We start from the raw sequence: 7,614 nt of genomic DNA on the forward strand, positions 1-7,614 counted from the left end.
CAAAATAAAAGCCTGTTACCAATCAACGCCTGGTCTCTTTTAAACGCCCGGGGTCCACATCGACTTCGACTTCATCACTCCCTTCAAGGACTGTGGTTCATGTCCTGTTACTACAGACAGAGGAATTGGATTGAATAAAGAGGTGCTCACTGAGGGAAGACTTCCTGAAGCAGCCTTGTGGAAGTGGAAGGATACGGGCCTCAAGTTGTCACGCCCCTTTCCTTCCTAATAAAGTGTTCTTGTGTAAAGTGTTCTCTGGACAATCTTGATATTTGCACTACTGTTCTTTAAAGTACTACAGTATATTGTTATACCTTGTATACCTATTGCTAAAAAAATAATAATAGTGGCCCAGTGCCAAAATAAAAGCCTGTTACCAATCAACGCCTGGTCTCTTTTAAACGCCCGGGGTCCACATCGATTTTGCTACTAATTGGTCATTTACGGTACACATGCATGCACACACACACACTTGGATATATATGCCTTTTACTGCAGGAACCAACCAGAACCATCCAGAACCTGAACCTCTATATCTGATCCTGGGTCTGTTTGTTTCCATAGGCTAGCACACGGCACAGGTCGGCCTGGTTTTAGAAAGTTTCTTGGAATCCTTATTATCAATAAAGTATCAAATATTTTGCATAATAAATGCATGCATGGCCTCATATTTTGCCATTTTAACGTGCTTTAAGTTGACGGTGCCCACCTGTGGTGTCAATGTTTCTATGTTTGTCTGTTCTGGTCTGAATGAAAGAGGAGGTTTTCTTGGTCATGTGACGTGGATGAGAGTTCAACTAGAACTTCCTGCTTCAACAGGATTTTAGTTTGTTGGGATTTTGTCAAAGCCACCAACCAAACCTCTGAGTGGTGCAGATGTCTGCTGACTCCTCAGAGCAGACTGGAGCTCAGCCTCAGCCTCACTCACCTGTGGGAGCCCCAGCAGAGCCACCGTGTGATGGAGTTTCAGTTTAGGCTCCAAGGTCCTGGATTGAATTGGTGTTTTGTGTGTTTTTAGGCCTCCTGGCACCGATGAATGAATGAACCATTGTTCCAGAGAGAGCTGGTGTCAGGTCAGTCCCTGTTTCTACAAGACCTCCTGCTGCAGAGCCAAACTGGGAAACATCCATCCATCCATTTTCGTCCACTTATCCTGTTTAGGATTGTGTGTGTGTGTGTGTGTGTGTGTGTGTGTGTGTGTGTGTGTGTGTGAAATAACTACGAGTTGTCTATGTATAGATCAAACAATGATGAATCAGTTGGATACATTGACAGTGGAAGTTCAGGTTTCCTGTAATTCAGTTTGCAGACAACACAGAAAACTGCCCCTGACCCCTCCCCTCATTCTGGAGGCTTTAACATGAAAATGAAAATGCTGACAGACACAAATGCAAATCAGGGTATCTGACCAGAGGTGACATATCTTTTAATGCTTTTGTTATATTTGTTATATTTGTTATGGTTGTTATGGAGTTTATGGTTATTATCTCTGTTTCTTGTTTCTTTGTCTTTGTTGTCCTCCCCTTCGTCCGTCCTGGATTTTTGACCTTGGTTGCAGGAAGCCTGTGACCTCAACTCCTTTTTCTGTGTAGCTGAACGTAGAGCCTTGCTTCATTGTGCTAGCTAAAGTGTGATCATCCCTGCTAATTCCTTATTTCATTGACTAATTACCCACCAAAAATTAATACCTAATTGCTTTATTTGGCTGAAGTTTAAAAGACCATCATTCTGGTAGCAACAGTCTTTTTGCCTTGTAAACACGCTAAGCTAACGATGGCTTCTCCCTCTTGTTCTCGTCTCTCCTGCTCAGAGTGCCACATGTTTTCTTCCTCCTCTGCCTCCTTTAGTGATACTGATAAGTGTGTAAAATGTAGTTTTTTTGTTGTGTTGGAGGTGAGGCTTAGCCATGTTGAATTGGACCTGCAGCGGCTCTGCACCAAAAGCTGCAAGAGCTAGCCAGCCCTCACTAGCTGGTGCAGACCAACTTAGCTTAGCTCCTAGCTTAGGCCCAACTAGCGCTCCCAAGCATCTGGGAGAGCGCCAAGAAAAGTTGGGCCTAAGCTAGGATGTGCTTGATCATGAAGAATTGTTGGGTGTAAATTCATTTAAGGAGTGTCGAACTGGACCTGTTCTACTTGTTAAGTGTAACTTTTGTTATTTGGTGCTTTACAGGGTGATGACTTGACTTCATTGCAGCTTTGACCTGAGCAGGTGTTCATCCACATCTCAGTAACAGGGGGACACTTTATCACACCAGTGGACAAACATCAGCATTCATCACCCAGCAGCTCCTCTGATCAACAGAACAAGTTAAAGTATTCTCAGAAGGACGGCATGGATCCCTCTACCTCTCACATGCTAAGCTAGCACTCTACCATTGGAGCTAAGTCCCTGCTAACGAGCACAGCAGATAATGCAGGTTGACCTTCATGCATGGTTGAATGAGCGTCACCAGTTGGAGCTTCTCTGGTTCAACAAACCCTTGGGACCAAGACAGGAATTGGAACCTGTGCAGGTCCAGACCCATACTGAAGTTGGTGGAGACAATTGTTTCAACCAGGGACTGAATGAAAAGACTTGCCCAGACTCCAGCTCACTCTTCTGAACAGACCCCTCATCTCTGTGTGGAGTAAACATCAGAGGTGGGGGGTGCAGGTTCTGCTTTGACCTCTGACCTCCTGGGTAAAGCAGTGGAGATGTTGAGCTTGAAGGAGTTGTTGGCCTCCTTCATCTTCTCATTGGTTTGCTAAACTCAGCATCATGAAATGTTGCTGAAATTCAACATGTCAGCTGAGGCCAGAGATTCCTGCGTTCCCTGAGTCCTTGAGTGTCGTCTCTGTTGTTTGAAAGCACAAAGCTGTTCCTGGTGGTCCAGTGTGTCCGATTCTGGGCTCTCACAGCTGTAACTGGGGTTTGAGCTCCGTTAAGGGACTGGTTTTGTGGAGAGAACCAAGCAGAAGAATTGACAGTTTCAGCAGGAAAGGTGACCATTGCTCCACAACCTCAGTCCCAGGATTCATTCCTGCTTCACCCAGCATGGCCCTATGATCAACAGAAATGAACTGCCAGTGGAGGTCCTCAGTAATCCAGGTCATGGTTTCTCTAGATTGCTGTGTTGTAGTCAGGACACTTGCAAATATCAGCCTCTTTCCTCCATGATCTCTCATTCTTTCTGTTCTCTCCATTTCTCCTCTTCGTTTCTACTCCTTGCTGACTGTTGTTCCTCATTTGTGGCAGAGTTCAGTCAGTGGACCGGACATTTTGCCACTACACTGTCCATCATCAGGGCATATAACATCCAGGACTGGCTCCCAGATCATCGCCATGACCTCATCCCCTGCACCAGTGGACAGTTCATCAAGGATGGCAAACATGTGGGTCTCAATTCCCCTCCATCTTTGTAGGTTGGTTACATTTCCTCCTGGTCTTTAATCCATCTTTAGTTGACATTTTTCTGTTGAGCCCAGTTTGTTGACTGCCAGGCTGTCTTACTTTTCAATGGCACAACAGCAGACAGCAAGAGGGTTGCTATGGTGCAGCTGGTAAAATCCCTATCTATGGTCTGCAGAAATATGCTGGGAGTTCTTTTTTATTATAAACCAGAATTCAAAGACTGACCAAGGAAACCAAAGCTCAGAATTTAGAGATCAAAGAAAGAAATCAAAGACAGAACCTGAAGATCAGGAAATGGCACAGATCAATGAGATCCATGGACTCATCAGTGAAGGTTTCCTTTTGGTTAATGGTCACTTGTTGTCGTACTGGTGTGATGATGTCAGACCCTTCACATTCAGTTCAAACAGACTCCAAAGTGTAGCTGTGATGCAGAGGGCAGCAGCCCTGTGCTTGGTACCGTCATGGTTCTCTGCATTGTTAGCAAACTCACCAAAGACCTCCCTGAAAGCAGGATCATTTTCCCAGAGTGCTTTTTTTGACCAAGTACCAATTTGTCCCTCTTTAAAAACAACAAACAAACATGAGGTCAGACTGAGATGGACGAGATGATATGGATGTGATTTATGGCTTTCAAACACCAAATATTCAATTTTTCTTCAGGGCTTTTGAGAGGTTCTGGGTAATGAATGAAAATTTAAGTTGGGCAAAAACGACATGCGGGGTCACTGTGTGTGTTTACACGTGTGTGTATTTCTTGTTTTATGGTGTTGGAGACCATTTCCATCATCAACACTGATCAGGAGTCCCCGTCCTCATGGGGACCAAAGACCGGCCCTGATGCAGCGCAATGCAGTTTGTGAGCTCTTGCATGAATTTCAGAGTCAAGGTCTGGATTGAGTTTAGTTTCAAATAAAGATTAAGATTCAGTTGGTTAAGATTAAGATTAAGATTAAGGTTAGGCTGCACATAGAATGAAGTTGATCGAATGTTCTCATAAGAATAGCTGGGCACACCTGAGTGTGTTTACATGCAGACTTCCTCTTGTGACAACTGATGTCATTGGAAACCATCTTGAGGACATTTGGAGAAAGTTCAATCTTTTAGCTGCAGTTACAGTGACTTACAACACTGCAACAACAACAAAAAACACCCTCCACAAACACTCTTGTCCAACATTTGTGCCCAAATTTTCTCCTCATGAGGCATCAAATCACTACAAAAACAGCCATGAAGTTGATCTGGTTGGCACTGGTATTTGTTCTTGCTGCAGCTCATTTCCAGCTCTTAACAAGAACTCAGGAGTGATTCAGGAGAAGAGTTTCAGAACAGCCAAGGTTGGGGACTGGAATTTTGAAGTTTCACCTGGAACCAGACAACCTTGGGGGGTAAAACCTCCAATCCTAGCCACTCAGATGCAGCAGAAGAAGAAGCTGTCATCCACCCTGACAGTCAGAGCATCAAGTCAAGAAAACATCACCATCTTGTAGTCTTGTATGTGGAGTCCGGATTCTTTTCTAGAATGAGACGGCAATGACAGTCCTGCCAAGTGACATCACTGACATGAATGGATGACTTCAGTCACGTGACTGGATGACTTCAGTCACATGACTGGATGACTTGAATGAATAAGAAATCAAATATAAAAATGCTTTATTTTAAGGTCTAGAATATCTTGTGAATATCTGGAGCTTCATTCCAGCAGCAGACCTCCTCAGGTGATGACTTCATATTTGACATGTTTACCATTCAATGAGACTCATTGTCAGTCCATTGAAATCTACTGGTGTTCCTGGTGAGTTGATTTAACAACATGAGCTGACAGAATCTACGTTCAGGTAGGAACCACCACATCCAGGGGTCTGGACCTTTGAGCAGGCAGAGCCATCAAAGTAGCAGACTAAGCTAGCAGACGTTAGCATTGAGAAGAAACTGATACCTGAGTCTACTTTTGGGTCTGGACCTTTGAGCAGGCAGAGCCATCAAAGTAGCAGACTAAGCTAGCAGACATTAGCATTGAGAAGAAACTGATACCTGAGCCTACTTTTGGGTCTGGTCAAGTGATGACACAATAATATGACATCATTGTCAGACTGACGCCTGTTCAACACTGACCAAACACCGCCCTATTGCATTGTGGGAAGTTTCTGCTTGGCTTGTGTCCATCAATACACACAAAGAAATTTGTCTCATGCTGCCGTGACCCGGATTCGAACCGGGGTTGCTGCGGCCACAACACAGAGTACTAACCACTATACGATCACGGCTTCCTCAACAGCAGCTTGAGCTTCGATGTCTTTGTCTCATTGAGTGTTAGGGCGAACAGCTGTTGAACAGCTGAGGCGCGACTGCGGCGGCCCCTGATGCAGGAGACGGGCCAGGCCCCGTTCAGAAGGTGGTGGATATTATTCTTGGTGTTTTTAGGGCATGTTTCGGCCTGTCAAATCCTGATCGGGGCCAGTTTGGTTGTGTTGTCTGCAGCTCCTGGAGCGCTCAGCGGGAGCGAGTCCGATCATTATAAAGGTGGGTCAAACAATTTAGGTTTAGACGAAGGACGGCACGGGCAGAGCAGACGCAGGTCTTCATTCCACCCACAGAGCTGTAGAGCATGGATCATGTCAAGGACTAAATGAGGGGAAAGAGAGCAGGAGAGCAGGGCAGAGACAAAGACAGAGAATGCTCTTCTACAACAAGGACTGTTCAGTCAATGGTAGAGCAGAGTGGCGCAGAGGAAGCGTGCTGGGCCCATAACCCAGAGATCTATGGATCAAAACCATCCTCTGCTAAAAGAAGAAATATAAAATTAACCAGTGTCTTCAGAAATGTGTCTGTTAAAAAGAGGTTCATAAGGATTCTTTCTTCCTCCACAATCACCAACCATTGTGAGAGTTAACAACAGTCCACTTTCTGACTGAAGCAAAAGTAGACTTCAAAAGGTTTTTCTGATTCAACATAGCAGCTAAATTTCCATTTCCATTTCCTGAACAGGACAGGTTATAAAAAAGGGAATGCCATGACTTCCTCTGTATGTGAGAATATGAAAGACTAAAAATGTTCATGCCCAGTTTAAAGTTAGAATTAAACTGAAAATACAAAAATCTCCCCTCTTCAATCCTGTCACTCAGTGTTGTAAACTGTTTCAAACAAATTCTACTGTTCAACAGTTCAAGTGTTTCTAATGAAGCTGAATGTTCTCCTCTACTTTCCTCCATTGTTTTTCTTTCATGTCCTCCTGATATCAAAGACAGAATTCTAGGTACAAATAAATATACTATCAAAGCCCCCTGATGACATCATCATCAATTCTGACTTTGATCTGGAGGCTCTTGCTTTAATCTTGGCTTTGATCTGACTAATGTTTCCTGACAGGTTGCTGTTTCCACTCCAGAGCAACCAGTAGTTGATCCTATCAGACCAGTCTGATGAACGAAGCTTTTCACTGTCAGTGGAATCACTGGGAGAAGAAACTCCTCCTGTCAGATGAAGGCTTCACAGTGTTGAGGAGGGTTTGTTCAGATGATTCTAGAAGAATAAATCAAAACCTCATCATTGAACATGAACATTAATCACTGATGACTGTTTTACCTGAACCTACTGGATACTGTGGTGCCTGATGAGGAGACAACTTGGGTACAAAGTTGCAGAAGAGGGTTTTTGGAGAGGAGATTTAGATGAGATGGTTTCCAAATCAAATCGGTTGTCACAAGGGAAAGTCTGCATGGAAACACACACAAACACACACACACACACACACACACACACACACACACACACACACAGTCCTACTGACTAACCCATGTTTTTCTTCACTTAAACCACCACTGGAGTATTGAAAGAGATTGCATGAGACACCATCAACTTAAATTAAAAACCCCTGACTGCCTTTAATTCCCTCCTGGCTGCAGGAAATTAGACAGACCAGCCCCTAGAGCGGGGCTGCACGGTGGTGCAGTGGTCAGCACTGTGCCCTCACAGCAAGAAGGTTCCGGGTTCGAGTCCTGGCTCGGGCGCGGGATCTTTCTGTGTGGAGTCTCCATGTTCTCCCCGTGCCTGCGTGCGTCCTCTCTGATACTCCGGCTTCCTCCCACAGTCCAAAGACATGCAATTTGGGGACGAGGCTGATTGATACTCTAAATTGACCGTAGGTGTGAGTGTGAATGGTTGTTCGTCTCTGTGTGTTGGCCCTGCGATGGACTGGCGACCTGTCCAGGGTGAACACCG

At 44.7% G+C, this 7,614-nt stretch overlaps 1 non-coding gene across 1 annotated transcript; it reads right to left on the minus strand.

Moving 5' to 3' along the window:
• Nucleotides 1-5,588: 5,588 nt before the first annotated feature.
• Nucleotides 5,589-5,660, minus strand: trnah-gug (transfer RNA histidin (anticodon GUG)). Its single transcript has one exon. It is a non-coding gene; the product is annotated as a tRNA-His (tRNA).
• Between the last annotated feature and the right edge of the window lie 1,954 nt (nt 5,661-7,614).

Source organism: Aulostomus chinensis, chromosome 1, assembly GCF_037954235.1.
Source record: "Aulostomus chinensis isolate RoL2024-O1b breed Wild chromosome 1, RoL_Achi_v1.0, whole genome shotgun sequence".
Taxonomy (NCBI): domain Eukaryota; kingdom Metazoa; phylum Chordata; class Actinopteri; order Syngnathiformes; family Aulostomidae; genus Aulostomus; species Aulostomus chinensis.